The 7960-nt window shown below is 44.9% G+C and overlaps 1 pseudogene; it reads right to left on the minus strand.

Moving 5' to 3' along the window:
• Positions 1–5878: 5878 nt before the first annotated feature.
• Positions 5879–7670, minus strand: LOC143584614 (butanoate--CoA ligase AAE1 pseudogene; annotated as a pseudogene).
• Positions 7671–7960: the final 290 nt, after the last annotated feature.

The raw sequence follows: 7960 nt of genomic DNA on the forward strand, positions 1-7960 counted from the left end.
AATCAGATTGTGATCAAGCCTAAATAGATCATAGCTCATAGTTCATAGTTCAATCCGTGCTCCCAATTGAGCACAAAAACGAGAAAACATCTGTGCAAGTGTAAACAAAGAAAACCGTAAACGATAGGTCTCCCGTGTTCATCTAATGGATCCATGAAAACTTCGGAATAGGCCGAACAAAGCGGTTAATGATACACACATACAAATAAACAGCCAAGTAAACGTCCTCAACACATGGGATACTGCGCGACTAAAGTTCATAAATAAGTTTAAGACTCTAAGTTTGTATGAACACATGAACATCCCAAAACATTAAAAATAAAAAGGGATTAGGTACGAGATTACTCACTTGATAAACGATGCGGTGTAAGATAAAGCAAGAACCAACTTTAAACAAGCACAAATTAACCTATAAATAAGATTATTGTTTAATGATTTGTTTTAAGTCTTGATTATAAGTTAGCATAATTAATAAGTAAATTATTATATATAATATATATTACCGGAAAAGCAGGGCAGAACAGGGAGGAAGACGGAGGCAGAGAGGAAGACGGCAGAGGGAGCAAGGAGCAAGAGAACAGGAGAGATTAAGTGTTTTGTGTGTGTAGTGTTATGAAAATATTATTATTATTATTTATAGGAAAACCCTAGGAGACATAATCCCTAGAAAAGGGGAAAAGATCTTTAACAGGATCAAGCAAAAGATATGGAAAGATATGGCAGCTGCAGAGGCAAGATAAAGCTGTCAGGGAACAGTAAAAAAAGCATGGGCGGGTAGATAAAGGTACAGGTCAAGCATGGAAAAAGCAGATCTCAAAAGATTATGTCAGTCACTTTATCTGCCAACCAATGGGGTTGGTGCGCATGCTGCGCCGAAAGTAACTTTTCAGACATAAAGCAGATTAGGTCAACAGCTCAAAAGATAAGACAACTCAAAAGCAACGGCTAGATTAAACAGAAGAAAACTCAAAGGGTTTAGCGCGAGAAAGCTCGAGCGCGAAGGCAGACATAGAAGGTCAAGAGAGCGCGAGCGCGAAGGCAGACAGAACCAACCTTAACTCGTCGCGGGAAGAATCACATTCTTAGCGCGCCGAGGGAGGAACTAAAATTCCTAGCGCTCGTCGAGGGATGAACTACGATTCTTAGCGTGCTGCGAGAAGAACTACAAATCCTTAGCGCGTCGCGGGAAGAACTACCGTCCTTCGCGCGCTGCGAGAAGAATTACAATTCTTAGCGCGCTGCGAGAAGAGTTCGTCTCGCGTATCGCTGAAACAGGTGGTCTTCACGCAGGATTCCTTGTAAGGGGTCTGGCGCGTAGAGCTGCGCAGACAACCTTAGGCGGGAAGGAACAAAGGACAAGCAAAGAGTTAGAAGAAAAAGAGGGAAACAAGGCGTAAGGGCGGGACGGCGACAAGAGGGAAAAGAAGGCGGAAAGAGAGGAGGAGAGGGACGGGACGGCGGAAAGAAAGAGAGAGAAAGAGGCGGGAAGGAAAACATTATTATTATTAAAAGTAAAATATAAGTATAAATAAATATTAAATCATAAAAGAAAGAGATCGGGTCAGAGAAACGGGTACCTGGGTCGGGTCGGATCGGGGCAGATGTCACAGTTCCGCCCCCATTACTCTGCGCTTTTGAATGACTGGCGTAAAAGCCGGGTCACACTTGAGCTTATGGTCTGCCTTACTTCGAGGTACACCAGTCATGTCAGCTGGTGTCCACGCGAAGATGTCAGCGTTTTTCTGTAGTAAGCGTTTGAGTAAGGTGCGCGTAGGATCAGTGATTGTTGGGCCAATGGTAACAGCCTGGTCAGGGTATTTGCCATTGAGGGCCCATTTTTCTGGTTCGGTGATGGTTGGTTTAGCCATCTTTGGTTTGGGTTTAGATGAGACAGATGCGATGCATACCTGGGGAATACCGGTGATCATCGCTACACACCCTCAGCTGTTGGCCATCCCATCATGCCGTGGACTGAAGATACCACGGCATTGAATCTTGCCATCCCGTCTCTCCCAAAGAGATTGTCGTATGTGTGGTGTGGCTTCCTCATCACGACGAAGTCCACGTCTTCTGTGCGGGAGTGTTTCCCGTCCGTGAGAATGATGGGGAAAGATAGGATACCCAGGGGGGTGTTTGTGCTGCCGTCGAACCCTTCCATCGAGGCGTAGACCGTTTCCAGGCGTTCCTTGTCTTCGTCGTCTAGCTTGTCGAAGAACTGCCTGTACATAACCGTTGACGAGGCGCCGTTGTCAGCAAGAGTGCGGGAAGTGATGTAGTGCCCCAGCTGGCTTTTGATGACGATTGGGCCTTCTTTGCTGGGTCCTCCTGGCACTGGCGGGAAGCGCACCTCAGCTTCCTTCCACGCGCATGGTTCTGTCGTTCGTCTTTTTCTTCCTCTGATGTTACCATGAACCATGTGGATGCTGATGTCAACGGGTTTTCGTCCGTTGCCTTTGTATCGGTTATCATTCCTCCCTCCATTCTTGATTGATGCCACAAGGTGTGCAAGTCTTCCATCCTTGACGAATGTTTCAACAATATCCTTCAAGGATGTACACTCCTCAGTGTTGTGACCCTTTGTCCCGTGGAAGTCACAGGATTTGCTCTGATCCGCATTAGGTCGCTGCCGTATCATTGGAGCTTTTGGCCATGGAGTTTTTCGGTGGCAAATATCTCCGTGACGCTTTTGGTGAGTGGCGTCCACCGGTGTTTTCAGCTTGATGGGTGCGTGTTATCCCTTCCGCCTACTAGAGGGCGAGAGCTGGATGAGGTGTCAAAGTTTACCCTTGACTGCCAAATACCTAGCTTCCTCGTTTTGTTTTGCCGGGCGGTCCGAACGTTGTTTTCTCTAGTCCTCTGCGTGTAGAGGTGTGTATTCTGGGGAAGATCCCTACCCAGTTGCTTCTCCGTTTCGGCAAAGCGCTTGGCCGCCGTCATGATGGCATCCCATGTGGATGGAATGCCGTCTTTACCTGTCAACGTGCGGATAAGCTCTGGGTATTCGGCGCCCTGGATGAAAGCGGCGCGAACAAGATCTTCGCTTATTGTGCCCAGACTCAGTTTTTTCGAGTTGAAACGAGTGATGAAGTCTAGTAAGGATTCATCCTCCTCTCTAACACAGTTGAGGATCGTCCACTGCTCTTCAGTATATTTCCTCTGTTGACTGAAGTGTTGGCTGAACTTGTGTTGAAAGTCCGCCCAATCATAGATGTGATGGACCGGTAAACGATCAAACCATGCCCTGGCCGCTCCAACCAGCGTCATCTGGAACATATAACACCACGTGGGTTCCGTCCAGTTGCTGACGGTTGCCCCCGCTATGAATCTGTTCAAGTGATCGTCTGGGTCGGATATACCATCATAAGTGCCGATGTTGGACATCTGTTTGGCACTTTTCGGGGCGATTGCTTCCGCAATGTCCCTTGCAAATTTGGACGTTCCCCGCATTTGCAACAGTTGGTCTAAAGGTTTTGGAGAAGTCACGTGGGTTTCCCCCCGCGTTCCTTTGTTTAAAGGTTTCTCCAAAATTCCTTGGTTGGAAGTCCGTTTCCTTGCGCTTCCCTTTCGCCCTATGGCAAGGGTTTGCGTCACTGTCGGACTCCTCCCAATCATCGTCCAAGTACTCGCACTCATTGCTCATGTTGAGCTGTTGTCGAGTGCTTCCGAATTCGTCAGCCTGCTGGAGTGAACGTAAGCGTTCATCCAACTCAGTTTGGAATTCCTTCTGACGTGCTTCCGCCCACGCTTTAACTTGATCAAGTGTTGGCGGGGGAGCCTCGTCTGTTGTCTTTCCACCTGGGTATCAATGAATCCCAGGGGATGATTATTTACTGCACTTGCCCCGGCTTGGGTAACCGGGGTAGTGTTCGTAAATTTTGTGTACTCGCCGGTGTTCCCCCCAGTAGCTGGGGTTGTGGTTACCGGGGTTTCTTGGTCAATCGCTAGCCTTGGCACCGAAGTAACCTTAACCATCTTTCCAGATGTTTTGAAAAAACTGAAAATTTGTTCTAGCTTTTACCCACGGATGGCGCCAATGAAGAAACACTAAGTGACCCCGGGCAGATTACGGATAATCTGGGGGTTAAATAGATGTTTCCCACGAGGGTTAGTTCCGGCAAAGATGGTTATTCTTCAGATGACCTGCAAAACAGACACCGTGAGCTTGTCACTGAGAAGGGGGGGGTTCCTCCTTGTGACCACCCTCCGGCGTGAGAATCAGACTAGATTGTTCTGAATATAAGTGTATATTAAGAGAAATAGCTAGTGAAGATAAGATACAAGATCATGATACCGTTTCAAGGTGTTGGAGTATTTATAGCCGAAGGTAGGTTTCCAAGCAGGTACAGTCAGCTGTATAATATTCCTTTTCTACCAACTGTGGGCTACGCACGTGCCATGCTGGTAGTTGGTGGGTAGGCAACGGCTGGTAGTGACATGGCCGGCTGTGTACTATTCCTTTTCCGCCGGCTGTGTACTATTCCTTTTCCACCAACTGCATGCTATGTACGTGCCCCGACAAGGGTTGGTGAGTAGGTAGCGGCTGATAGTGACATTTTGTACTAGAGCGTGCTCCTCGTACTGTTGTCGGTGAGCTGTCACCCTGTGATTGGTTCATGGGCTGCTTTGGTCAGATCTTGTCTATTTTGTCCATACCTTGGCAGGTATAGTACAAAAGATCTTCCAGAAGCGTACGGACTGGCTCATTTGGCGGGAGTATTCCCGCCTTGCTCATTCCTTCTTCAGGTGACACTGAATTATTGAGAGTTAGTGCCTTGTGCGTGTAGCCTTGCTATTAGTGCGGGTAGCCTTCCCTGATGGCTTGTATCCGCAACTGCGGGAACAGCGGGGTACTTCACCATTGGGAGGCTTTTCCTGCGGGAACAGCTGGCGTACTGCGCGTAAGGTCTTCATCTCTGAGCATGGTTGGTCCTGCGGAACCAGTTGGTCCTTGCGCAGACGTCCCTCTTCAAGGTGAGTCTTGCGGGTCCAACTGGGCTCTGCTGGGACCTACCTCTTCACTAATGGTGATGAATGTGAAGAATGGGTTGGGATGTGAAGGTGTTTGAGTTAGGAATAAATATCTGGTTGAGAGGGGTAATTTGGTAAAATCATGTTAAAAAGTTTAATATTTTTGTTTTGCTTTTGTTTGTGAAGCTGCACACGTTGTGGGAGGTGAGAGCTTGAACTGTTTAGGTGTAGCAACATGAAATCGCCAGCATGTTATAGTAGGGTCACAACATTGTATCAAGACAGATTTCATAGGTGTGTATAACTTTTAGCACAACAAATATAACATGTATTTTTTTTAGTACTTTGGTTATATTCTATCTTTACAATAACATAATATTATATTATTATTGTGTAACACAAAAGTAGACAAATGGGTATGAGTTCGTTCGTTTAATACCAAAGGTCAATTAGTCCAATGTCATGATGATCCTAGTGTCTGGATCTTTGCTGTTAAAAAAAAAGGTCGTTTTTGGCTACTGTTTTTCGGTTTTGATTTTTAATATGTAACATTGGAGGATGTGGCGAAGATGGTAACAATGGAAGGATAGGGTAATGTGTAAGCAAGTTTCCTAGGAAAAACAAAAAACGGAGAATTTTGACTTTGAAAAGTCAATTTGAAAATTTAAGTTCACATGGGTCTAGTCTAATTATTTCGAAAGATGTGATTTTGATTTTCATTCACGGGTATCCGGAGATGATTGTCGTCTTTGGTCTAAGTGTATTTTAGGTTGATATATTATTATAAAAAGTGTATGTGATACAATAAGTGTTAAAAACTCTTTTGGTGAGAGTTGTGATACAACACACTTGAAATCATATATCTTTAAAAAATCTTGTTTGATAAAGGGCTATAGCTTTTTATTATTCATCACAACCTTTTTGCCTTCTCCCTCAACGCAGACTTGTTTATTTTACCAGTCGAATTTCGTGGCATGTCTTGGAAAATCACAGTCCGAGGTGCCATATAATGTGGCATATGATCTCGACAATATTCAATAATTTCTTCAGCAACAACATGAACGCCTTGTTTCAACTTAACAAATGCGCACGGGGTTTGCCCCCAGTGATCTTCCGGCCGACCCACAACTGCCACTTCTAGAACCGCTTCATGCCTGTAAATTACAGATTCAACTTCGATGGTGGATATATTTTCACCACCGGATATTACAACGTCTTTTACCCGATCTTTAACTTCTATATACCCGTCTTCATGTTTGACCCCAAGATCCCCGCTTCTAAACCATCCTCCTGCAAAAGCCTCTTTGGTCGCATCAAGATCCTTCAAGTACCCACTCATGATCGTATTACCTCTTAACATAATTTCCCCTATTGATTTGCCGTCACATGTCACACTCTCCATTGTAATGGGATCCTTTACATCTACGTCCTCTACCCCGAAATGTTTCACTCCTTGTCGTGCTTTAAGTTTCCCTTTTTCTTCTATAGGCAATAATTCCCACTCGGGTTTCCACAAACACCATGTTCCTAAGCCATACGTTTCAGTGAGACCATAAGCATGAGACACGCAAAACCCTAGCTCCTCTATTTTGCAAATAACCGTCGAAGGTGGCGGTGCACCACCGGTCATGATCTGAACACGATGGGAAGTTTCCCAACCGAACTTGCAATCATATTTAGCACAGTAGGAGCTCCACCCATATGTGTAACCTTATGAAGGACTATGTTGTCAAAGATATGCTTGGGATCAACACCTCGTAAGCAAACGGGGGTCCCACCAACCACTGCGAGCCCCCACGACAAGCACCACCCGTTGCAGTGAAACATAGGCACCGACCATAGGTACGTAGGCATCTCTCCTATACCATGCATGAAAACACATGCAAGTGAGTTGAGATAAGCGCCCCGGTGACTATAAACAACCCCTTTCGGTTTTGATGTCGTTCCTGACGTGTAACTTAAACTAATAGGATCACATTCGTCTTGCTGCCGAATTATAGAAAATCCAGCATCTCCACTCTCTACAAGACTCTCATATTCGTATTCGTATATGTATTCACAAGTAGAATCCAGTTCGGGTATTATTACAAGAAGAGGGGGTGTGTTTTGGGTTCCGAGTGTTTAGGAATGGTTGCTTTTTTGGCAAGATGAAGTAGTTGATAATCAACAAAGAGTACTTTGGGTTCCGAGTGTTTAAGAATGGTTGCGATTGTGTTCGGATCAAGGCGTGTATTAAGAGGACAGATAATGGCTCCAGCCATTGGAATTGCAAAATGAAGTTCCACCATTGCGGGGATGTTTGGTGCTAGTGTGGCTACAATGTCGCCACGAGAAACCCCCAAGTGGTTAAGAGCATATGCGAGCTTAACACACCTTTGGTGGGTTTCTCCCCATGTGTACTTAATAGTGTGCCCGTAAACCATGGATGCTCGGTTTGTGTAAACTTGGGCCGCTCGCTCCAAGAAGCTTATAGGTGATAAAGGAACGTAATTTGCTGTTGCTCGGACTACACCTTCCAATTTTGCCGAGGGATGCATAGATTCGTTTGACCCTTGAGGCAAACTCTCACATCGAACCTTGTAACAAGTGCGAAGGTTGGTGTTGATGAACATCTTGTTCGCGATGGTAGCATGGTACAAAGAACAAAACTTGTACGTTTTAGCGGGTGGTGCGGACCAAGTTTTGTTAGATTGATAAGTACCAAATCTATAGTTTGCATCAAGATTTTGTAACCACATGATTACTTTCAAAAATATGAATCGGATATGAAGCTTTGATGAATCATGAATGGTGTTATAATAATATTAAGGAAATACAATGTCTTAACTCCCAAGCATATATTTATAAAGAGTAAAGTGCCATTTTTGTCCTTATGGTTTGACAAATAATGTGAATTTAGTTCAAAAATTTTATTTTTCGCATATGGGAACCCTCCACGTTTCTCAGTTCTTGCCAATTACATCCAAATCACTAACCCCGTTAAATTTAATCG

Source organism: Bidens hawaiensis, unplaced genomic scaffold (assembly GCF_021521415.1).
Source record: "Bidens hawaiensis isolate Kalapana, Puna unplaced genomic scaffold, B.hawaiensis_p1.1 tig00033212_1, whole genome shotgun sequence".
Taxonomy (NCBI): Eukaryota; Viridiplantae; Streptophyta; class Magnoliopsida; order Asterales; family Asteraceae; genus Bidens; species Bidens hawaiensis.